The sequence below is a fragment of the Lepisma saccharinum genome, chromosome 1, assembly GCF_977018435.1.
Source record: "Lepisma saccharinum chromosome 1, izLepSacc3.1, whole genome shotgun sequence".
Taxonomy (NCBI): Eukaryota; Metazoa; Arthropoda; class Insecta; order Zygentoma; family Lepismatidae; genus Lepisma; species Lepisma saccharinum.
In genome coordinates, this window is record NC_139229.1 from 77,865,656 (window position 1) to 77,891,966 (window position 26,311).

At 41.3% G+C, this 26,311-nt stretch overlaps 1 protein-coding gene across 1 annotated transcript in view; it reads left to right on the top strand.

The window, feature by feature from the left end:
- The window catches only part of LOC145996780 (uncharacterized), an 892,808-nt gene that overhangs the window by 428,014 nt on the left and 438,483 nt on the right, over positions 1-26,311 (top strand). The gene's annotated exons all lie outside the window — the stretch shown is intronic.

Sequence of the window (26,311 nt, forward strand, 5' to 3'; positions counted from 1 at the left end):
CAACGCGCGATGAAACGCCAGAGGTCCCGGGTTCGAATGCCGGCCTGGATGTTATTTACGAGTGTCCCTTCGTCAATTTTCGTCATATAATCGCTCAACCTCATTCTCTCGATTAGCCAAAATTGTCAGAAAAGCGAAGTAAAATAAACCAAATCGATCAAACATGTGTAGATTGATTGATTTAGTTTATTTTACTTAGCTTTTTTGCCACTTTTGCCTAATCGCTAAGATGAGGATGAACGTCGTCGCCTTGTAATGAAGGGAGTCCCGGGTTCGATACCCGGTGGAGGCACATAGTGGTTCGAATCCCACTTCAAACTGTAGGTTCCGTCCCATTTAGCCTACCTGTGCACAAAGTGGACCTAACGCAACATCGACACATACTGACAACAACACGAGCCCCACACAGGTATTATACTGGCTGAAAGTCCAGACGCCAAAGAGTCGTTATTCTGCAAAATGCAGTCCAGTGTGTACTACTTGGATGGGAGGTTGACATTTGCGTGTCTTCGGAAAGAGTAACCCTTTACATCCCTCAAGTTGAGTTGGTGTTTTAAGTCCACTTTATACAGAGTAAGGCTAATCGGGACAGTTTAAAGTGAGATCCGCACCATTATGTGCCTCCACCGTCTATCCATCCCGGGACCCTTTGATTACAAGGCGAAAACGCTGCTACCACTGCGCCCTGTAGATACAGTGTGATCGTCTCCCCAACGGAGTTAAACCTGTTTCTCAGCTCGTGTCCACAGAGTGCACCGAAACTTCACATATTATACCCTTCCTGCTCAAGCACACTTCTGCAGTGACCGCATCGTCTTTCCCGGCACGCGCCAACAAGGGCCACAAACGCCTTGGGTTTATGTACATTATTAAACCTTAACGTGTGGAACGATAAGGGTGTACGACATGTTCTGAAGCCAGAGGAGACTTCTAAATCTGCGGATGGATTCTGAAATTCCCCTCTCAAGGCAGAACCAAAGTTTGAACTGCCTCCCTTCGATACACGCACAAATACCGACAAACCAAACACAAACATATTCACTCTCCTTTTCCCGGCCTGGAAAGAAACCAATATTAGGGCGTACCATTGCGCATAAGGACCTCTACTTTCGGGCGATAGCCTCGGAGGAAACTAGAATAGCAATATCAAGCTTATGAATATGTTTTTATCGTTTCCAGAGTCCAAATATTCTTCTTCACATGAACATTACATAAGAAGCAGTCACGACTGGAAGTTACATTGACCATAATGTCTGTTCATCAAGGTTACTATATACTGCTGTGGTCCAGTTGGTAAGGCGACTGACTAAAAAGTGGAAGACCCGGGTTCGATTTGCTGGTGTGGGTGCATTCAGGTTGGGATTTTTCGAGGAATGTTTTTGCGAATACCTGTGGCAACATTGGATGAGGGGAAGGGGCTGTCAAGGCGGTCGAAGCGTGATGCTAATCACATCGCTTCGAAAAAAAATGACAGGTTGTGAATGTTTGGGGTATTTTTCATGGCACGATGCAACACTCGTACACATATATGCTTGTGTGTGTGTGTGTGTGTGTGTGTGTGTGTGTGTGTGTGTGATAAACCTATATGTGTGGCCGGATGGCAGTTCAAACTTTGTGTATACACATACATACACACAGTGCCGGATCTACAACCCGCAAAACCCCGCAGTGCGGGTGGGGGGGGGGGCGGAGACAAGTAAGCCTTTAGGGGGCCCTCAGCTATTAACATAGTAGAGTGTTCGTGTAGGCGCATATAAAAATAATCATAGTTACTCAGGTGTATAGAAACGAATACAATATACACAGGTTAAGGTAAAGTTAAAGTTCCCTGTGCATGTAGCACCGTGTTATCAAGGTACATTTAGGATATGTGGGGGTAGAGCTCCACATATTTTCGATGCCGGGCATCTTGGAGGTGATGTGATCAGCAACACGCTCCGGTTGCTCCACGCTCCCCCTAAACGAGTACCATTTTATTTGAAGCTCGGGGTACTCTTGGATCAGCTTTCTGCGGGGACAAAGCCGGAAAAATTCCGACCTTAGATCAAATCAGGCTACAATTTCACGAGAAATGCTGTGGTTTTCTTCAACTTATCTTTAATGAGGAAAGAGTTTTGACTGCATGATTATAACAAATGCATCATTCTACATGTGTGAGAAAATAGTGTCATATATAATATATATATATATATATATATATATATATATATATATATATAGATAGATAGATAGATAGATATATAGATATATCACATCACCACGGGTGCCGAAACCGGGAGGGAGGGGCAGAGGGGTCCGAGCCGATCCAGTTCTCGTTTGACCCCCCTACAAGGGGCCCAGTCCATATCTTCCAACATATTACATACCTTTTGCACACAGAAACTTCGCACGCAACATGTGGGAAATTACGCAGGATTCTGCTCTGAAATGAGCAGAATAAATAATGTGGGAATATTACTCAGCTTGAGTGTCTTTCTTGTGTTTGTGCGTTTACTATTTCAGTATTTCCTTTTCTAAAACGACAATGAATTAAGTAAAACGCATGGTATATTATGACTGAATATGTGCGAGAATAGAGGAAGAAGCATGGGAATACTGTTATCTTCATGCTCTTGAATGAACCAGTCCATTGCAAAATAGGCTCCTTTGTTTCCCTTCGGAAATGTAAAAAATCGGACTTGCCCAGATGAAAATTTTATCTTGGGGCCCCGGCGCCCACCCAGCGTCGAATAACATGGGTACCTGGGGGAAACCCTGGGGGGTAAAGGCGGTCAGGGGCGTGATGCTGATCCCATCACTCCCACTCACGACCGGATCAAGAAAGTGTGGGGCGTTACCCCCACACCCCCTATACGCCTTCATGGCGTGGTGCTAAGCACAGGGGAACACTTAACTTTTTTACATCCTTTTTTATGTAAATATATGTGAAAAATATTAAACTCTTATAAAGGAATGTAAAAATAAGTATTATAAACAGAATATGATAAAAAAAATTCTCAGTCAAAAGTTACATGTAAAGTATTATGTTCTATAATTACATAATCACAATAGTGCAGTGAATTTTTTGTCCAGCTTATAAAGTTCGATGTACCCTGATATATATGTTTTGTTGTCAAAGACAATTGCAATTACTATTTTTCAAAGGTTAATTGAAGTATATTAGGTCCAACCTTAAAAAAAAAAATGCCCGTCTTCCCGCAAACAGATAGAAATCAGTATTTATGGTATACTTAATCCCGCCCCCAAAAAAATATATTAAAAGATCGGCGCCTATGCACATTACTCCCTTCTCAATATGGCGGCCACTAATATGGTGAACGTCCGTTTGGAACACACCAATGTGGTTCCCCCTAAGCCTAGCCTTTTTCTATCATGACCAGTTATACCCAAACTTACTTCTTTAAGTTTTATAGGGGTGTTAGGGGACTTTTGAATCACCCTGTAGGTCCTTGTATGTGAGATTTTCAACATGAGATCAAGAATTGAACACACCGAAATTGTATATGTGTGTGTGAGTGAAGGTATCTAGATAGGTAGAGGGGCAATATTTTGCCCGGGGGGCAAGATTTGTAGATCCGGCACTGCATACACACACACATTCTTGCCAAGGTGTCCCGGGTTCCATCCCCAGCGTAGTACCTTGCACAGTGGCTCGGATCTCCACTTTAAACTGTAGGCCCAGTCCCGGTCATAGTGGATCTAAAGCAAGTATGAACACACTCTTGTCCATTCACACACCTGTACTGGCAATAACTTTTCTTGACATAATTTCGTATAGTTTAAATGATTCGTTGCTTTTTACTGTCAGTAATGAAATGGTATTAGATTATTGCATAATGATTTTTGCTAGAGATCATAATGTATTATTTTTCAGTAGTTGTATTAGTTGCGAAGTGAAGGAACTAAAATCGATAACAAATTGCAGGTACTGCAAATCGGGTAAAATAAGGGCGATATTCTATGCCAACAAGGCCTAAATTTGAGAGGAAAAACGAACCATTGACGTTTCTCCTCGTGTAACCATATCACGCAAACTTCTGACTCTAAATAATGGATAAACTTCTTGAAGATGTTTACCTACGTTACACAAATACGTCTCTCCATCGACGTGCACGTAGAATAGCACATTTTCACACTCGAAAGTTTCCAATCTTTGTGCCTCAGGCAGGATCGATTTCCTATATGTCGATAAAGAAAACAGGAAATTGTTGACGCTATGTAAAGAAGTTATATTTTTGAGGGTAGGGAAAAATCTCAAATGTCGTGTATTTCCGTGCTACTCCAATGAGAATTTACTTGTTGATATTTGGTGTTTTCCACTGATTAACGAAGATCAGGGAGTCAAGAAGGAGATGGTTTTGTAATCTCCAAAGACAGGACATTTATTTATTTAAATTTTCAGATGCCGTATTGTCTAACAACAACAATAAAACAAAAAATTCACAAGGAGACACAGAAAAATACACATTCATTGTTATCAGAATCTGTGCTGTGGGAGGAAAATGTCAACATTTAGAGATGGGTTATTTTGTAAGTCCGGAAGTATATAAGGGAGTTCTTGGAAAAGGGAGAGCCTTGTGTTGAGATTGTGAGGGTTGTGCGTACTCGTAGATTTAAATTATTAATTAGAAATTCTGTTTCTAATTGACCTTTGATGCTGCTAGCTCCTCGTGTGTGTTGGTTGGATGTTCAGAACAGACATAATATCAGTTTTTATGGAGATGTCTCAGAGAAGGTATTCTGTAGAGGAGAAAGCTGAGGACAGAATCAATCCTGGAAAGATTAGCTTTAGAAGCCATGGTCTAGATAGAGGAGCAGTATTCACTGTTTCCATGGCATTGCAGAACCGAGCAATCCAGACATTGCAGCATCTTTTAACAGTTAGGATCCACAACAATGGTTTTGTAGTAACAACACTGTCTGGTGAGCTTATGGAGTACAGTATCTGTCATAGTAAAGTTTCTTTCCTAGTCAATGGAATATCATGTTGGACTTGAGCTCGGAATGGGAGTTTCACAAGTTCGTGCCCTGACCCACTTCCGGTTGTGTCTGATGAGCCAACTTCTTTAGTATTACTCATGTATCCTTTCGTTATGTGTGTTGTAAGTTTCAAGCATGTAGCTAATAAACTTTTTGTGTTAGAGGTGTAAACATAACAGAAGGCGAAGGTATATTGTAAAATGTAGCCTTCAGAGTTGCGAGCTGTGGTCAAGTATCTACGGTTGAAAGGTCTATTGCCTCTACAAGTCCACAATGATATGGTGCAGTCATTGAGGAATAGAGCACCTTCATATTTCACGGTAAAGAAGTGGCATAGGGAATTCAGCTGCGGTCGTGAATCCTTTGAAGATGCATGCGGCGATCATGTCATCCCCATTGTCGCCATTACGAAAAACGTGGCAGAATAACCTTGGGGGGCCTCCCCGACGGCGCAGTGGTAGCGTCGCCGCCTTGTAATCAAGGGGTCCCGGGTTCGATACCCGGTGGAGGCACAAGTGGTTCGGATCCCACTTTAAACTGTAGGTCCAGTCCCGATTAGCCTTACTGTGCATAAAGTGGACTTAAAACACCAACTCAACAACTCAACAATAACCTTGGGGAGTTAAGATGGCCAGAGCGTGGTGCTGGTCACATCATGTCCAATTCGGCTGAGAATGTGTGGGCCGTACCGAAAAATTATATTTAATAATATTTGTTTCAAAAATGCATTAGAAAATGCTACTTAATAATAATATTTTAAGAATTGTAGTGGAAAATTATCCTTAATAATACAGACAATGTAATAGTAAATAGGTTTCGAATCAAATCCTTCTTTATTAATTAACAATGATGGTTGTTAGTGGCAGATTGCATCTTGCAGACAGCAAGTGGGTACCTGATGAAGTTGCGATGTTGGAACGAGGTACTTCACAGGTACAGGTCTCGTCAGATACGGGGGCTTCAAGAGGGCAGGAAGGGGGGAACTTCCACCCGCACCTCTTCGGTACGTCACGTTCCGCAACTCTTTGTCCTCGGTATTTGCACAGGCGAACCCCAGTTCCAACTCTCCGAGTGTCGAACTCTGGTGAATTTTTAGACCAGAAATCCCATGGAAGTGGGTCGAGAGATGTTCAACATTGATTCTGCAAGAGTTCATTTGGTTCTTCATTGTGTGGGTGCGGGGATATACAAGGGCGGTGCTTTCACTGTCCGTAATACTAGGGCTGTAATGTTTCGCGACCTGTTCGCGCTTCCAGTAAAGAGATTGAATTTCATCCAACTTATACCGTGATGATTTTTATTGAATCGTGATTGTATTTCCAATGTAATAACACAATCGCCTCCCATAGTTGGGCTGTAAGAGGTTACTCTTTTCCAAAGACACCCAAATGTCAAGTTCCCTTTCACGTGAGTAGCGATGCTCTGGTGTCTGTACTCTCAGCCAGTGTAACTATCTTTGGGACATGTGTTGTGTCTTTCTGATTGTCCCTTTTGAGAAGAGACCCGAATGACAACCTCACTTCCACGTAGTACATCCCGATAACTGCAGTATTGCAGGCCAACGAAGCTCTGGCATCTGGACCTATGGCTAGTGTAATCATCTGTTTTGTTCTTATATGTGCTGAGTGCCACTTTACAGCCTCAGCTTTAAAGTAGGTAAATATATTTTAATCCTCAGAGACAGATGTTGATTTTGACAACGATTAAGAAGCTACGCCCCGTATAACGTGACGAGTGCAAAATACCCTAAGTGGTAACTCACCTTCCAATTTTAATTTAATTCAATCAACCTTCGTTCATATCATCTTATCACCATTCATGCTTATCTTCGCGATTAACAAAAGTGGCAAAATAGTTATAAAACTCAATCAATCAATCCTTTCATAGTTCACTCCTTCTCGTATTTTCCTCCACAATGGCGATTAAAATTGAGATCCTCGTGTCACTTCGTTTCAAATAGTACGCACATTCCAACTGGGACCGAGTCATCTGTATGTAAATCTATGGTCAGTGTTGTTCTATTTTATTGCAAACTTAAAGATTAAGCTTAAAATCATTGTAATTTTTTTTCTCATTAAAATTTAAAGAGGATGAAAATATTGTTTGATTTGGTGCGTGTTACATCGCTTCTGCACATTCATCACCATCTCCCTCGCATCCGAACGTAAATATCTTCCACGCTGAAAACCTCCTAGAAGCACTAACACCACGACATAGTTGCAAACAAACCTTAATCCACTTTGAGCCACAGCGCCAGTAACAGTAGAAGCCCTATCATGCAGAGGCCATTGGTGGTGCTGCACGTTTGGCAACGGTGCTGGCCGGTTCGCCGACGTGGTTGGTTTTCGCTGGCACACTCCCGTGATGCCATCTGTTGTTTTGGCGGAAAGCCGTTCAGTTATGCCTTTTCACCCCCTAGTTTCATACTTGCACAGGATATGGAGCGATGGTATGGTAAATAAAAGAGCTACAATCTACTTGCCTTAGAGGTGAATTAAGTGTTAAGCCATGCACGCCCTCCCTTCAAGAACTGTTTACAATTTTCTATCGTTGCTACCTTGTAGCTATTACAGCACAAAATACTTAATTACACACAATTGAAACTCATCTGATTTTCTTTCCAAAAGATGAAAGAAGGTCAAGTGCTTTCCAAGTAAGACATCATTAACATCTCTCTTTTATGAACATATTTTTTCTCTTCGTAAACGCCGCTTGGAGGAACAAAGAAATCTATAAACAAGTTCCAAAAATTCCTCTCTCAATACAAAGAAATACAAAACGAAGGAGCTAGAGATTAAGAAGAGAGAATCCCTCCGCGAAATAAACTCCAGCAAGACTTGAACAAAGATGGATTTGCAGAAATTGGCATGAGCCCCCGTATTTAAACTCAAGCAGGCGTTCAGAAGGATTCTTGTGGCCTTGTCGCTATCGTCGACCTCAAAAGAGGAGTGGCTGGGGCTGGGGGTGGAAAGAGTTCAGTTTTACAGCGGCTGACTCAAACTGGATGCTCCCTCATCTTTTATCCCACAATTTCTCCCTCTCTTTTCCAACCCAGCATCCCTGTCGTCAAGGAGCTACTCATTCCTTGCTTGGCCTCTAATTAGAGAGCAAGAGAAAGAGAGAGAAAGAGAGGAGAACCATTCTTATTTCCGGCGTTGCCAGGCGATTTTCTAAAATCCTTGGATCATCTTCATAGCTGCGAAAGAAAGGCCACAGAAAAGTAGTTTTCTCCAACGTGTTCAAACTCGTGAACGATTGTTGTTTTAACCTCATTTCTATGCGCGTGGTTAACGTTTCTATCAGCGACTCCAGTGGTCCTGCGTTCGAATCCATTGTATTTGTCCCAGCAACCTTATCGTCGCATTTCCCATGGAGAAGGAGAAAAACAATGAACATAAAGTTACAAAAAATATAGCAATAGATTGCATTTTATAAATTTATTTTTGTTTTGATTTCATATGTAACTAAATTAACTTTTAAGAACGTTCAGTGTATTTTCGTAAATGACCTTATAAATGTGCAAAAATTAGAGTTTCATTAACACCAATACCACTAAAATTATGTAGTCTCCTGCTTAGCAAAATGTTTAGTGCTCTCGCCTTTTGTGGGAGCGGTCCTAGGTTCGATTCCCGTCAGGACTCACCCGAAATTTCGGTGTTGATCTAACATTGTGAGGGCAGTTAGGTAACTACCATAAAAGAAGTAGCGGGCTCAGATTTCTAAAGCCAGAAAGCAGCGGCGATGGGATTCTGTGTGTTGACCACACGTCACCTAACGTCACCAGATGTTTGGCAGGCATTGTCCCTCAATGGAAAGTTGCGCCACTGGGTTCATTTAACAGTGGTGACAACACCGCTATATCCATGGCACCATCGAGAGTCTCACTTATCGGACACCGTATTGAACACCGTCGTCTAATGACGTCAGGGCGGAATGCCTTCGTTGTTAGGTTAGGTGTGTTCGGTTTAGTTCTCTTAACATAAATACACTGCAGTTTTTTGGAGCTTGTCCAAAGAGGTATTATTTATAGTAAGAGCCCTAAGCCTGCCCTTGTTGACTAGTCGGTAGAGCGTCTGAGTGCTACACGGGATACCGGGGTTCGATCCCCGGGGTGGATGATATAAGGTCAGACTTTTTCCGGCTTGGTCCAAGCGTGGTGCTGATCACATCACCTCCAAAATGTCTGAAATCGAGAATGTGTGGGGCCCTACCCCCACATCCCCTAAATATGCCTTCATGGCACGGTGCTATATGCACGGGAACTTTACTTTTCGCTTTACTAAGTGCTCAAAGTCTAACATGCCTAACCTAACAACGAGAATATTTATCGTGATGTCATTGGACGACGGTGTTCAATACGGTGTCCGATAAGTGAAACCATTGAAAGATAGAATAAGAGATGACTCCTTTGGTACACATGTTCTCCGAACGTTGAGATGGCCCTTGTGGTTCAATATATGCATAATGGAAATAATGGATTTATAGTTATACGTTAGACCTGTTAGACTCTTTCTTTCTTCATCATTCTTTCTGTCCTCTTCATCTTAATTTCTTTCTCAATATTTCCTCCTTGAATCAGCAGTAAAAGTATGGTGAAATTTGATAGTCGCTTGCAACTCTGTTCTGGGCACTGAATATCAGAAGCATCTCCTACAGGGCGTAGGATGTGAGTATACTGCAAGAGATGATGTGAAAAGGAGAGAGAGAGAGGGGAGGATGAGAGAGAAGAAAATACCACCTTCAAAGGTTAAAGATAAAAGAAATGAAACTGTGCCAACTCCTGAACCCAGCAGAGGATGAAATGCAATGAATGTACATTGCGCAGGAGAGGTTAATGGAAAAGAAAGATTTGACAGAAAAGTGGCCATAGACGGAGGCGGAGGAAACAGGAGAGAGGAACGTTTAAAGAATCCAATAACAGGGTAGAAATTGTAGAGATCAGGAGATAACGTACGCGGATAAATTGATAAGAAATACTACTATAGACACACACATATACATCCTCACAGACAGACAGACAGACAGACAGAGAGAGAGAGAGAGAGAGAGAGAGAGAGAGAGAGAGAGAGAGAGAGAGAGAGAAAGAGAGAGAGAGAGAGAGAGAGATGTGTGTGTGTTTGGAAATTAAAGAAATATAGCTAGTGGAGACCAATGTTTTAAAAGTAATTTTGAACAGTCGGCCTCATTTGTTTAGAATTCCAAAGTTATTTAGTGAAATTACCAAATTTTTGAAAGAAAGAATCCATGTAGCTATGATTATTTCTGCCTACCATATACCTTTCTTTCCCTTTACCCCCTTTTCTATGAACCTAAGGAACTTCAGTAAAGCCACTATTAACACAATAGCCTAAGCTTAAACACATAAGTTCGTATTGAAATTGTGTGATAAAGTGTATATATAATAAATATTTTAATATATTTATATATATATATATATATATATAATTTCTATCTCTATATTACAGAAATATATGTAATTGTAATGATTATGTATCCTTCATATGGGCTCTGAAATTAGGTATGTACCTGTTGAGTTCAATAAATAAATAAATAAATAAATCTCTCTGTGTTATAAGGGGTGACCCTTCTCGAAGACACGCAAGTGTCAACCTCCCTTCCACGTAATACACCCTGGACTTAATTTTGAAGACTAGCGAGGCTCTGGCGTTAAAGCTCACAGCCACTATAATCCTCCGTGGTGGTCGTGTTGGTTTGGTGTTTTAAGTCCACTTATGCACAGTAACGATAATCGCGTCTGGACCTACAGCTTAAAATGGGATCCGAACCACCATGTGCCTCCACCTGGTATCGAACCGGGAACCCCTTGATCACAAGGCGGCGACGCTACCACTGCGCCATCGGGGAGGCCCTATGGCGGTCGTGTTGTGTGCTCTCCCTTTGTGTTTGTGATTGTCCTTTCAATCGTTTCATCTTATCACCATTCATACTCATTTTCGCGATTAACCAAATGCAGCAGAAATGTGAAGTAAAGAAATCAATCTCTCCTTCTCTTTCCTCTCCCCTTTCTTCCTCTGTTTTACTCTTTCTCTTTTCTTTTTCTCACCGGGCCCCGTGGCGGTGTGGTTAGCACAACGCTCTACGACGCAGCGGTCCCGGGTTCGAATCCCGGCCTTGGCATGGATGTTTCTGAGCGTCCATCATATCATCACTCATCCACATCTTCGCAAATTTGCCAAAAAGTGGCAAAGAAGCGAAGTAAAATAAAGCAAATCAGTTAATATTTCTTTCTTCTCCCTTTTTGTCTCACTTTCTTGCTCTCTTCTTAAGTATATCTATTTTTCTCTCTTTCTTCTTTTTCTTTGTTTCGATTTCTCTCTCTGAAGATAGAGACGAAGCAATAGGGACATAATGTGAACGAGGAAGAGAGATAGACACAGAGAAAAGGAGGAAGGGAGAATGTGTGGGTGTGACAGAGATTCATCCCTCTCTTTTTTTCTCTATCTATCTATCTCCATCTCTTTCCGTCTCTCCCTCTTATTCCATCTCTACCGTAACCGAAAAAGAGAGAGAAATGGAAAGTGTGATAAAGGATGAGAAGGAGACAGGCAGAAGAGAAGACAGACGGAAAGAAAGAGAGAGATTGATAGAGTTGGTGTGTTAAGTCCACTTTATGCACAGTAAGGCTAATCGGGACTGGACCTACAGTTTAAAGTGGGTTCGGAATCATTATGTGCCTCCACCGGGTATCAAACCCGGACCCCTTGATACAAGGCGACGGCACTACCACTGCGCCATCGGGGAGGCCCAAGAAAGAGAGAAAGAGGGACAAGAGAGAGTAGTGGGTGAAAGTGATAGGAAAATTAGCTCTCTCTCGTGTATGTAAAAACAGAGACACTTTGAAAATAGCTTTGAAATTTGGGAATTTCATATAAGCATATATTTGAATTTTGTCTCGTCACAAAGTGTGGTGTGAAATACATAAAAATTCTATTGGCAAGGAAAAGTGTAATCGCCCCAATAGGTACTTCGAGCAGATAACGTACCTTCACAGTCAGAGATTCCCTCCTCAATAAATATCTTCCTGTAAAGGAAGAAGTGCATAATAGAGCGTATCGTTAACATTAAAAATTAATTACCCTTAAGAGGAAACGTAACGTGAGGAGGAAGGGGGAGAGCTGGGAGGTAAGAGGTAAGAGCCGGGCGTGATTTATCATTAACATACTTTTAATTAATGCAGCAAGCGTGATTCGTCATTCTCCGCGTTCCTGGAAAACCAAACACAAGCCTTCTCTCCCCTTCATCAATGTCTCTCCCGGCCGGAGTACGCGCACACGTTCTTAGCGCGTGTCCCCAGTCGCCCTGAGTCCAAATCTAATTCACTGTGCAATTTCGTAGTCAAATATTTAACCATCAGGAGATCCGAGGATGCTGGGATCTTCTCCTTTCTCATTCTTGGCGATAATCTCGCGGACAGTCGCCCTAAATTCTTCCTCTTGCCCCATTCCTCCTGTTCTTTTAATTCTCTCCCCATCTTTCGTGGTTCTTTTCATCTACTGCGAACCCTTCTTATCTGCATATCCATTCGCATTCAAGGATCATATCTTGTTAATTCATTCTCTGTTGTTTTTCCCGTACTACCCTTGTTAGCCCCGCAACGCTACAGTGTGCATCGGAAGTAATTATTTATGCATTTTTTTTTCAACTTCGTTAGGGAAGGTACCAACGTATATCTCACCTATTACAACCTCCGTCTATCCTTCGTAACGTACGTTTGGTGCATCATTTGAACGCAATTAAAATTTTGGTTTCTTTGAAATATTATCGCGTCTGATTTTTTTAATTAATGGCATTTTCATTGCATCACGAGGAGCAGCATATGATAAAAGTAGCCATTTCTGTATTTCCGTGTAATAATAATAATACTGATTTTTGTTATTTTGTGTTATTTTTTTGTGGTAATGCTGTTTACCTCATTGCTTTTTTCTCTTACTTATTTCATTCTTCTCACGACCTTCTCTTCTGCAATCATATTAGCATATAATATCACAGTTTCGTATATACGGGTTACATTATAATTACCTAAGGTTATAATTTGTTCCTTTCGTCGATTATCGCAGAATCCGTTAAGAGTATATTAGCAAGTTTTTATATATAGTGCATCCAAAGTTTTAACTGAAGTGGTTCGGGTATTTTCGGAATTTTTATTACCACGTGACGTTCTTGTACGAAGGGATTGGTTTCCGATGTTTGGCTAGGCTTTCGCTCAAACAACTCGTTCCAGATTGAGGATCGAATTGTCTGAGTAGTGCTCGGTTAGGTTTTTCCTGCGAAGTAGAGATAGTGGCAACGTCTCAGAGCTAATTGGCAACCACGCCCGAGAGCTTACGAACATTTCCGAAGAGCCATGCTTAAAATACCTAACAAAGTTTAACCGAAGCTCCTTTGGTCGATGCCCAAAAGGGAACGCGATGCAAATGGGAGTTCTCAGTGACAAATAATAGCCACGCCTCTGTAATTATCCTCTATCTTCATGACAAATTATGAGTTGTTAGCAACACTGCTAGAGGTACATTACTTCTTGTTCAGGTCGTTACGTACAGGTTACGACCAGGGAAGGAGCGAGAAAGGAATGACTCCGTATGCTTCTTTCTTCAACGGCGGGGTGTATAATTTTTCCTCCGCGGCATTATCTTGACCGACTCGGGCTTACAAATTATCTACTTGATTGTTCTCGCCTCCCAATAAAACGCGCATTTTTACATTCATGAATGTATTCATACGCCGCACCTGAATAGATTCAACTGTTATCTCTCCCTTGGCGTATGAGGGACAGTACATCACTGTAACATTATATGAACACGCGTGGACATTAGGGGTGGTATTTCACCGAGGTAAGTATGGAGTAGTCGACTGTTGGGGTGTATTCTGTGCTTGGAATTAGTGATATTGTTTCTTATACTTCTCCATTGTTTTCAAATGTTTGTGGAGATTCACGAGCAGTGAATATCTGTTATTACGCGTATTTGCGCACAATGCTTTCTACTGACTTTATATCTCGTAGGGAACCCAAGTGCCAAGTATGTCTCCATGGCCAAAAGCATTCAGAGGACCTAGGCTTACCAGGTGATTTTTTTCACTTGGTGACCACGTGATCTGTCCCATCGCCGCCGTTTTCTGTTATATTGATCCCGACATCGTATCCACACGGCTTATACGTACTGTCAAATGAATTATGATAGCTGGAGACGAGTTGATAGGGCGTCTGACCCCCAAACATGAGACTGGAGTTCGGTTCATGAGGTGAGTGATGTGAGAGAAAGGAGGGGGGTTAGTTAATATCCCTGCATATATGGCTCTGAGGTTCACTCAGCCCTTCATCGATGGGTACCTAGAATAGAATAGAATGTATTTCAAGTATGAGCCTTTACAGCTGTGTATACCATACAAGGATGAAAAATATTAGTGCAATTTTCCTACACTCTTCCTCCTCGCAGTCTACTTCCACATTCACACTGCTTGGGAGTTCACAAACACTATTTCATTTCAACTCTTTTACTACACTTGCACTGTTACCTGAGTGATTCCTAAATTTTCTCAGAGTTATTTTATTTATTTAGTAGCCCCCCCCCCTTTTCACACAAGTAGTGATTCGAGAGGACTGGATCAATGAACGCGTGAAAGGGGTAGTGAATGTATGGAGGGGAAAACGCGGCCCCAACTACCAGCCATTTGCAGCAGTGCGCACTGCGTTGCTCCTCCCACTCGCGTTCTCCCCTTTTCTACCGCACCCTTGCTCAAAAGATTCCAAGACAGTGTGTAGATCTTGAAATACTGGCTTCCCTATCCAACTCTACGAAGATTAATGAAATTCAATAGCACATATGCTTTTAATTCACAAGTTAAATACTACTCAATTCAAGGTATTATTTTATTATTCTGTAATCTCTTCGTTGTGTAAACATTTCTGTATAGTATTAGTTTTACATTATTATTATGATCATTATATTCCTTTCCTTATTGATGTATTATATCTGTGACAAGGGTTGGTTGTCAGAACAGGCTATGTAACCACAACACGTCTACTGAAATAAAAGACGCATCCTTTTATATTCTATTCTAATCTCCAATAGAATTCGCCGTAGAGTTAGGTAACACACGTTACGGAAACGTCATGCAGGCGTATCGTACCCAAGGCGTTGGGTAAAAGTGACAAGTCTGCTATTATCCTTAACATACAGTAGCAGGAAGCAGAGAAAGGAATGCTGAATAAGCAATTAGGCAAATGTTAGGTGATTGACTTGAGAGGCGGTTGGCGAATGAGAGTTGGAATCGAGGGAGAGCGAGGACAATGGTGGAGTGAGGAGCGCGGATTGAGAGAGCAAGGAAGGATTATTGAACAGTGGTGCATGAGCAGAGTGGATTCTGATAGGCAGGTCAGATGTGTGACAGTTACCCTTATTGAAGGACGATCTGTGGGACCAATCATCGTCCAAGCGGGAAGGCAAGTAATATCCTTTTCTTAACAATGTCCATATCGGTTCAGTCGTGGAGAGTACAAAATCCATTTAAATGTAAATTCTTTTGTCATTACTTTGAACGTAACCTCTTGCATATCTCACATTTAGACCAAGCGAGTGATATCCATCTGGAAGATAAATGATGAAGAGCTACGCCACCCAATAGACGATTCTCGGTCTCTGGTTCGATCCCAACGCAGTATTAACATTGTGTTACGCAGGGAAATGAGTACTTCAGGATCTTGGTGCGTCACATTTATTGCCGGTGACCGTACAACCAAGAATAGCATTTCTGATTCACTGTGCATCATTACAACCGTAAACGAACATATTCCAATGGCGAACGCTAAACTTCCAGATGCTTCCGAGTTCAAGTCTCGGCCATGACATGGCGGCACTTAACCGGGGAAAAGAACAAAAAAAACAAGCGAGAACTTTGCGCTGAACCATTCATGCTGCTGATTTAATGCAAGACCCAGACTCTTGAAAATTATGAACCCGTGTGGGAAATTGCCATTTATATTATCGGAGGCTATAAAGCATAATAAAGTTTATGCGCTAGAGATGCTGGTCTGGGGGGAGATGACGGACATGATTAACAGCTGAACCCGATGCTATTCTCGGCTCATTATACATCTAAATTAATGTTCCCTGAGCATGGCACTGGGTGAAAATGGACGGCCGACAGAGGGAATCTCGCAACCGGGGATTTGTTGTACTAAATCAAAACATACCGTGCGGATCTGACGGGGTGGAAGCAAGAAGATATATTTTTCATAATGCTCAAGTTGGTTTGTTTTTCCTTTTGAGAAAAGTGCATTCTTTGTTACTGTTTTTTTGTTTATGTGATTGTTTTCCCAGCGATAAATTTCTGTTAATTCCGTATTTTCCCCCTGCATTAACTGATTACGAATTGAAGGGCTCTGGTGTAAAACATGGTAAGTGACATTTTGGTAATTTTTGAGTTACAAAGTAAAATGCGCCATCCTTCAATTTTCGAGTGAAATTGCCATGTCATACAATTTGTATTGGACTCACAAGTAAAGAGTCACGGTGAAACAAGTTGCCCGGTAATGTATATATTTTTGGTAAGTACTCATCTTAACTAAGGTACAGGTGAAGTATTATGGGTCGGAGGTTAAGGAGATAAGGGATCTCAAAGTTAATATGGGAGTCTATGGGAAGACCCTAAAATCCGTCGCCAACTGACACTAAAGGACTAGTGTTTCACTCCAAACATAGAGTGATGAGATTTGTAGAGGAAATGAATGTCCAACTACTGAACACAACCAAATAATAACACATTTTGTTATGAAAATTGAAATTAATTTGTTATTTGGAAGCAGATAACATGGTAATTGGATTCAAAGAGTGATACAATCGATGTGAAGGTTAGAAATCAGCGCGTGGCTCATACAAATGCTCATCTCGCAATGAGTACACTTTACAAATGCGATTTCGTCGCACTTGAAGCACTTGCCGGTTCCGATCGAGTCGAAGCAGAAGTCACTATTTCCCTGACCTGTTCTACCATATGAAGCCAAACTTTTAGATAAACAAGTCAGAGTTCTTATGGCTAATGAATGGGTCGTGTTCTGAAATTTGACATTCATTTCCTCTAAAAATCTCATCACTCTATGTTTGGAGTGAAACACTAGTGTTTTAGCGTTAGTTGGCGACGGATCTTAGGATCTTTCCATAGACTCCCATGTCAACTTTGAGAACCCTTTTCTCCTTAACCTCAGACCTATTCTCCCTAATACCTTACACCTGTACCTTAGTTAAGATGAGTACTTACCAAAAATATATGCATTACCGGGCAACTTGTTTCACTGTAACTGACTCTTTACTTGTCAGTGAAGCCTTGTGAAATCGGTAAACACAACACGAAAACAATTTGTCTACAGTACGAATAGCTTCTTATAACCTTTTCTCTTAATGAACTCAGAAATGACCATAATGCCACTTTTATAATTAATTATGAATTAGTCTTTCAGATTATAATCTTATGACTGTCTCATCAACAGCGGTACAGAGTACACAGTTGACTGGAGAGATAACATTACCAAACCGTCAGTTTTCTCTGTCTTACGATGCCTTAAAAAATCACCATGACTGTTTTTAAACTATTAAAATCTAACTCTAATTAATGTAATTTTAATGGTTCAGTTTTTTAAAAAAATATTCATATTTACTGTGCACACCACTCCACTTTATAATCATTATCTATTTCTGTGCTTGATACAATATTTGAAAGTTTTTATCATCTCTCTCAATACTGTACTCTAAGTCTGCCACCCCTCCCCCCCTTCTCTCTCTCTTCATATATCAGTGTCGTATGCTGAGTCCAAAATCTGGAGATCTCACAATACTGTAGTGATGGAATTGAATAGATGGAAGGCTTCTCCTTGTTATTGTGTTGGTATTTTTGAAGTTAAGTGACTTTGTGTTCAATTATTCTCTTATTTTAAAAATTTAAATCAGTAATCACAAAGTAATAATAATAAAAATCATTACTATTTCTCTTACCCATATTCATAGACATGGAAACGTCAAACGTAGCATTTTCGGGGACCTATGTTGAGCAGGAAAGAAAGCTATATGAAATAAATAGGATTAACGATATGAAATTGTCTGCCTGCCGAAACAATAGTAAATATCTAGAATTTGCATGATGATATTTAACACTAGAAATCGCTTTGCCAACTCCTGAAGTCATTGCCTTGTAATCGAGGGGTCCCGGGTTCGATACCCGGTGGAGGCACAAGTGGTTCGGATCCCACTTTAAACTGTAGGTCCAGTCCCGATTAGCCTTACTGTGCATAAAGTGGACTTAAAACAGCAACTCAAACCAAAGCCAACTCCTGAAGGATCGTCATCTTCTTATGGAAATTAGTAATTTTGTGCACATTTTCTAATAATTTTTACAGTTTGATTTGAAATCCGAAGCACTATGTGCCTCCATCGGGTATCGAACCTGGGACCCCTTGATTGCAAAGCGACGACACTACCAGTACGCCATTGGGAAGTCCCTCATTGAGATAACATGACTAACTAAGGATGATAAAGAGGACAGAACTGCCAGGATACAAATGAATGTGCTACAGACACGTGTCATATTCTGTTGTGCTAAGAGCGCAGAAGTTTGGTAAAATTAATTATGGACGTGGATTTTAAAACTAATGTTACTGGTAGAGTACAAACGCATGTGGTCGAGGGTGCGGGTCTTATCGTGGATATGGTCGACCCTCATTGTGTCATCGATAGGATTGAGAGAAACATTTCAAATTTTTGTGGACAAATCGTTTCCCTTATAGAGACTACCTAGATACATTTTTTTTTGGCATTAGAACTATTATTTGGGCTCTAGTAATATTTTTGCTTGCAGCCAAAGACCTCGCTGTTAGCCTATACTCTGTTCCAGGAATCTTTGGTAATTCAGTGGGCGGAGCGAAACAGTGCGACTGGTGCGAACGGCTGGTAGCTGCAGTCGCGTTGTTCCCTACATGCAGTGTTGCCACAATCTGTAAGCACAATTTCCCTTTGCAAGGGGTAAAATTTCCCTTTTTTGCCCATTTTTTCCCTTCATCCAAATATAATAATTATTAATAATAATAATGATAATAATAATAAATATTATCGTTGACTCATGTTTGTATGTATGTATAAAATGTTAAACAATTTAACTTTTAAATGCTACGACCCAGTGGTTCCGGTTCGAATCCCAGCCTGGGCATGGCTGTTTGTGAGTGTCGATTCATAAATTTCATCATATCATCACTCATCCCCATCTTTGCAATTAGCCAAAAGTGGCAGAAAAGTGAAGTAAAATAAACCAAATCAATAAACAATAAAATCAATAAATCGATAACTTTAAATGTATTTTTTTTGGAAGATTTAGATTTTGTTGCTAAATCAAGTCAATTTTTTCGTTTTGAGATGAAAGCTAAAACTACGTTAAAGAAAGTTGCTAACTTTAAGTAAGTAAGATTTTCTTAAGTAAAAAGCCAAACACACAAGCAGAGATTGGATTTAGGGAGGCCAATGCCCTTTTGTCTTCATCACACCATCAGAAGAAAATTAAAAATATTCTACACAAAATGCTGTTCTAGTAAGGCGTAGATGAAGCGTCACTTCCTTTAAGTATGAAGAGTTTGTGTGGAAAATCACATTTTTGCTTCCCCATCAAAATTTTTAAATTTGACGCATGTGTATGGGGGTTATTCTTGAGTAACCAAAAAAATATAGTACCTACCTGAGTAAATGTTCCATTCTGGTAAATTTCACATATTAGGTGGAACTTCTAAAACACAGCAAGTTTTTTTTATTAAAATTTAATCCATTGAGTCTGAGAGGTATGTTAGTCACTTCTTGCCACTCCGCACGAAATTTTAAACTTGTTTCCGCTGTGTTTTCTCATCTTCCGATAATTCTCCACGACGTTTTCTAATATATTCTGGAGTTGCAGATCGTTTCCTTTGCTTCCCTTGTTCTTCCATCGTCCAAGACAGACACAACCTTCCACCAAACACTCGCACACGAATAACTCAGTGGGCCTCCCCATGCGCAGTGGTAGCGTCATTGCCTTGTAATCAAGGGGTCCCAGATTCGATACCCGGTGGAGGCACAAGTGGTTCGGATCCCACTTTAAATTGTACGTCCAGTCCCGATTAGCCTTACTGTGCATAAAGTGGACTTAAAACAGCAACTCAAACCAAACCAAACGAATAACCCAGTGTCCAATGAAGACTGAAGTACATATAATAGTTTGCGACAAAGATAACTTTATGGTTTGCACGGGCAGTGAACCAGGGAAAGCTTTACATAAACAATACCCTCAGACTCCCACTCCCAAAGCCGGGACATAAGGGTGAATGGTCAATGACCTCCGGCCCCAACCGGTAGCCAGATGTGGACCAACCTAAATTCCACCCTTACTTTCAGAACGAAAGTATACGACAAAGTAAAATTAAAAAGTTCTCATTTTCAAAACTGAAATCACTTATAATGTTTAATATAATTAATGTTGGGTCTGTCTTAAAATTTCCCTGAAAATTCGCTATTTTTAATCAAATTTCCCTTTTCCCTTATAATTAGCTCCAAATTTCCCTTCAAAAAGGGAAATTTCCCTTCATGTGGCAACACTGCCTACATGCCCCTAACGCATTCATTGGTCAAGCCCTCTCGAGTCACTACTTGCGCAGAGGACTATTTTTCGTTCTTTTGCTCCATAGATTGCTTGGACAGAGTATACAATGAGGGATGGTCCCAACCACAAGTGGGACTGTGGGTGGTCTTTGGATTCAGACGACATCTCCTCCTTGTCACCGACGTCTCTAAGCATTACTCGATCCACTCGCGGAAGTGACGAATGTATGCTCTGCACGTCATCTCACCAGTTGTATGTATGGAGGAGTGTGGCATGAAAAACCTTGAAAGTCCTACAAGAATTATAGATCTCACAAAACTACCTCAAGGCTGCAACACTGATCAAGTGAGCTTCGAAACGCCAGTGTTATCATTTTAAAGATGGTGCCTCGGGCACACATCAGCAAGGAGCAGTGGTTTCTTGTCCTCTGGAAGCACAAAACCTATAGAAATTCTCTGGCAAATGAAAATTCAATATCTCCATGCATGTCTACCCAAGGTGATGATGGTCTACCGCACCAGCAAGTTTACGAATGGAGCAGGGATTTCGACAGTGGCCTCAGTTCGCAGGCATGATCGGCGGAATGACCTTCGCAATGGCTCATAAGTGACTGCACGTGTATACCAAACGATTCTTCTTCTTGAGGTATACATGCACCTCGATTTAAAAATAATCAGCAATGGGTCTGTGTTGAATTGCAGCAAAATTGTTCACATTACATGCATAAATCTACCAGATAAAAGCAAACATAAATTACGTTTTTCATTTGACTTTGCCTCGTATTTTGTTATCTTATCGTCGCTTTTCTACTATCCGTCCCCAGGCCGGGATTCGAATTTGAATAGGGCAAATGTACTTTCTGAAAATAATCACAATCCTAATAACATATGTTGTAGAAAGTCATAAAAACCTGATGACTTGTTTACGTCAAGAAAACCGTTGCCTGACGTCATGGGAAATTTCCATGTCGTTTCTAGATTGCGTTCAGGAAGTCTGGAGTTCAATTTTTAGTGGAGATTTTTTTGTGTGTGCGTTCTTGATAACGCATCGCCGGCCTAGGTGACTGGTTGGTTAGCACGGTGCGGTAAAACCACAAGTGACCAGGGTTCGAATCCTGGCTTGGGCAGATGTATTGTTTTTTAGTTTCTCTTCATCAATTCCAGCACATTATTTCCCATCCTCTTCGTCGCGATTAGCCAAAAGTGAAAGAAAAGCGACGCTGTATAATAAAAATGAAATCAAATCCCGCATTGTAAAGTAAATTTTGAAGGTACAGTTCAAAAGAAGTGACTACCCTGTTCTTCAAAACAGATAAACGAGAATATTGAAATATATTGACCTACATAGAAGTATTAATATCCAATCACTAGGAAAGTACTACCGACTAATGATATTGTCGCCAGTTTGTTCTGGAAAGTTCGAAAGGGATTAGTGTTGCCCACGAGACGAGACTTTGGCCTGTCTCGTCTCGTGGAGCCTCGTGGAAATGCTGTCTCGTCTCGAAAATATTCGTTTGTCTTATGACACATGGTCAATCTCGTCTCGTCTCGAATTTTTAAAAGCCTGTCCCGTCTCGTCCCGTGGGCAACACTAAAAGGGATTTATCCTGGTATGAAAGGCTACCGAAGAAATTCCATTACCGTTAAAACTACTCTGGTGAGAAATCTGTGGGCCGTGCCAAGAAAACTTCATTAAATAATTTTGTTCACTTACTCTTCCGCGGTATTCGAAAGCGAGTTTCAAGCTTTGAACCGCAAAACTTCCGTCACGAGCACGAGTCAATTAACCACGAATAGCGCCCTTCCCAGAACGGACCGAAAATGATACGTTGGATCTGCAGGAGAAAATTTCAGCCACGAGACGTATTGATCTCAACTTTGGATCTAAGCTGGTCCTTTCTCTGCGGAACAGGAAGGTTCTCGGATTTATGTCCGCGGAATAATGGGCCTTCTGGCTGGGGGGAAAAAAAGTTTCAACCGTTTCCCGTTGTAAGGTGGGGTTCCTTGAAACAGTAAACCTCGGGTGGACTGTAAGACGCTAGGTTCATTTGTGGGCCCTGTCGGTGCATGACGTAAAATGCTATTGATTATTGCGTGGTTTCGTTTCTGTGTCATTCTTGAAGGCGTAGTTTTTCGATAATTGTTAACTTCAGCGCGCAAAATTGTTCTCCACTAAGGTTTTATTCGTATTGTTTTGTGACTGGCTTCAGGCAGTTGCGACGATGAAGTAATGGTCATTTAGACGAAATTGATGAAAGGACACAAGAAACAACCCTTGTCAAGACCAGCATTCACAACCTGATTTACGAGATTGTGAGTCGACCACTGAACGCACTAAGCTAACGGGTCGGAAGCTGCTACGGTCGTGTTCGTATGTCCAGATCTACGCATTTGCCTCTCACCCTTTAGTTCTACGTATATTCCTGATATGTTTATTGAGAAAAGAGTTTAGATTGCTGCATTTTGATCACAGTTCCTGATTCCTTATTGAGAGAAGTTAGATTTCTGAATGTTCATATCCCTATTGAGAAAAGAGTTGAGAATGCTGTATCTTGTTCTATGTTCCTGATATCCCTATTGAGAAAAGAGTTGAGAATGCTGTATCTTGTTCTATGTTCCTGATATCCCTATTGAGAAAAGAGTTGAGAATACTGTATCTTGTTCTATGTTCCTGATATCCCTATTGAGAAAAGAGTTGAGAATGCTGTATCTTGTTCTATGTTCCTGATATCCCTATTGAGAAAGAGTTGAGAATGCTGTATCTTGTTCTATGTTTCTGATATCCCTATTGACAAAAGAGTCGAGATTACTGTATCTTGTCCTCAGTTCCTGTTGCGTTTATTGAAAGAAGAGTTGGGATTTCTGGATGTTGTTCTATGTTCCCGATTAGTGTTGCCCACGAGACGAGACTTTGGCTTGTCTCGTCTCGTTCTCAGTTCCTGTTGCGTTTATTGAGAGATAAGTTGAAATTTCTGGATGTTGGTCTATGTTCCAGATATCCCTATTGAGAAAGAGTTGAGATCTCTGTATCTTGTTCTATGTTCTAGATATCCCTATTGAGAGAAGAGTTGAAATTTCTGGATGTTCTCTGTTGCTGATCTCCCTATTGAGAGAAGAGCTGAGATTGCTGTATTTGGTTCTAAGTTCTTGATGCGCGTATTGAGAAAGGAGTTGAGATTGGTGTATCTTGTTCTCAACTCCTGATGCCTTTATTGAGAGAAGTTTTGAGACTACCACGGTTTGAATGCTAATTTTAGAATGAAAAGTAGATTGTGAATTTCAAAGCTCGCGTTCAGTTGATGGCGCCTTTAACGCAAGGGCTTGGTTACCCTTTCCCCATCAGGTATTTCCTACCTTTAAGTGGAGAAGGGGGGATGAAGATATCAGATAGACTTTATTCCCTTCAGCGATCATACGGGAGGAATGGCCATGACATATTACCCAACAAACGTGTTCCCATTTTCGTCTCCGCGGCGCAATGTACGACACGAGAAGTCCGACTGAGATAAACAGCGGCGGGCCCCTTGGATTGATACAATCGCGGCCCTCGTATCTGGCGCCCTTCGCTCTAAATTAATGTCCCTTTAGCATGAGGCTGCCGGGAACTTCCTTACAAGCACGCACGGATGCTTTGTTGTTCGTATTCATTGCGTTCCACACCCTAAAACCTGTTTCTTGACGCCGGGAACGATCCCTAACAAGGCCGTGTCTCACTTTGCAAAAAAGCATGTTCGAGCTACGTTTACTGCCTAAGTCATGAGATGGTCCACAAACTAGTAGCCTGCATCAGGATTGATTGAATTGGTTTATTTTACATCGCTTTTCTGTACTTTTGTCTAATCGCGAAGATGAGGATGAAAGAATAATCACAAACACATATGAACATGACACAACAATGCCCCTCCCTCCCACCTGTGGGTCCAGACACCAGCTTCGTTAGTCTGCATAATGCAGTGAAGGATGTACTATGTGGAAGTTGGTTTGACAATTTGGATCCTTTCCAAAGGGTCACTATTTAAACCTCCCTGTTTTAGGAGCAAGGCAGCATTTTTTTTTGTAGTAAATTAATTATTATGCATATAATCCCGCCGCAAGTTGAGTGGTCCAGTCCCCGCCTGTAAATCAGCGTTTCTTGAAGAGTATCTCTTCATGAATATCATCCAATCTTATTTCATTTTCATCGTCGCGATGAGCCTGATGAGAGGGGAAAGGCACGTAAAATAAAAATTCAAATACTCATGTAAATCTTGAAAGGGATTCTTGTAAGATCCGCGATTGTCTAGTCTTTAGGGCGTCCGACTGCAACGCGGGGACCCGGGTTCGATATTCGGGGTGGGTGATCTAAGTTCGGAATCCCCCCCCCCCGCATTAAGTCGGCTCTGGGGCTCATCCAGCCTCACGTCAATGGGTACCTGGGGGCAACCCTGAGGATCAAAGACGGCCTAGCGTGGTGCTGATCGCATCACCTCCAAAATGGCCAAGATCGAAAATGTGTGCGGCCCTACACCCACATTCCCTAAATGTGCCTTCATGGCACGGTGCTATGTGCATGGCGGAACTTTACCTTTACGTAAGGGATGCGCCTCATCAGCATCCCTAGGGTTTTCTGCGGGGAATGCTCACGTTCAGATCTCAAGGAATGTTTGACATCGATCTTACACTGACCGCAGCATTGTTGACATCGCTGAGACGTGTAGCTGACAAACAGCAACGACATCTTTCTCTCTCTTGCTCTAATGGGTAGCCAACAAACTCGTTTTTGAAAATTATCCTTTCGAAAAACTGTAAAATATTCCAAATTCTGAAGAAATCACATCTAAGTACTTCGAATTACTTCCATTTCATTCAAGTGTATCTTAATGTGATTCGCTTTCACTGTTGACTAAATACCTGTGTTAGAAAACAGTCTTGTGGAACTACGAAGCTATTATAAAGATATAGGTACCATGAAATTAAAACTACACGAAGAATCACTTGCATGCTCTTGGGGAAATTGTAGACAGCTGTAATTTCTCAAAACCAAGTTTCTCAGAGGTTTCTTGAAAGGAGAATTTTCGAAAACGACTTTGCTTCCACATGCAAAGGTCCAACACTCCCCTTAAGCCATGAATGTTTAGCATGTTTTTTTTTTTTTTCACTAACGGCATATTTATTGGCAAATACATGCAGCTGACAAATCAGCATCAACATACCCCTTTGCTTTCTCTCCATAGTGTCTTCAAACCAACTGCAGCACAAAAAGGATCATGACGATAATGTTCTACGAGTTTGCATTATCCGTTTCCTTCCAAAACACTCTTAAAAACATTCTGGTTTATATTTCGACGTTGCTATCGTTTCATTACGTCCCACAAGAGTCAGGAGTTGAAGGAACGCTCCGCCAGACACAGCGAAGGGAAAATCCGCACGAAATATTCCTCATAACGCGAGAGACGATGTCCAAAATGGCAATTTTCGGTACTCCCGACCTCTCATGAAAGCGTGTCACACAGGTCATTAAACCATGTCTGCAGATGCATATCAGTGCACCCTGGCGGAGAAAGAAAACTCGACTCCCAGAGAGAGAGGGAGAAGGATCCATAGTTGGCTGCTAAGCACGTGACCTGAATATGAGATTACACAAACCAGGAGGACCGAGGGACAAAACGTGTTATACATCCAGCCCGACGTCCATGCGGCCATGTAGCTATTTAATGGCGTCTCCT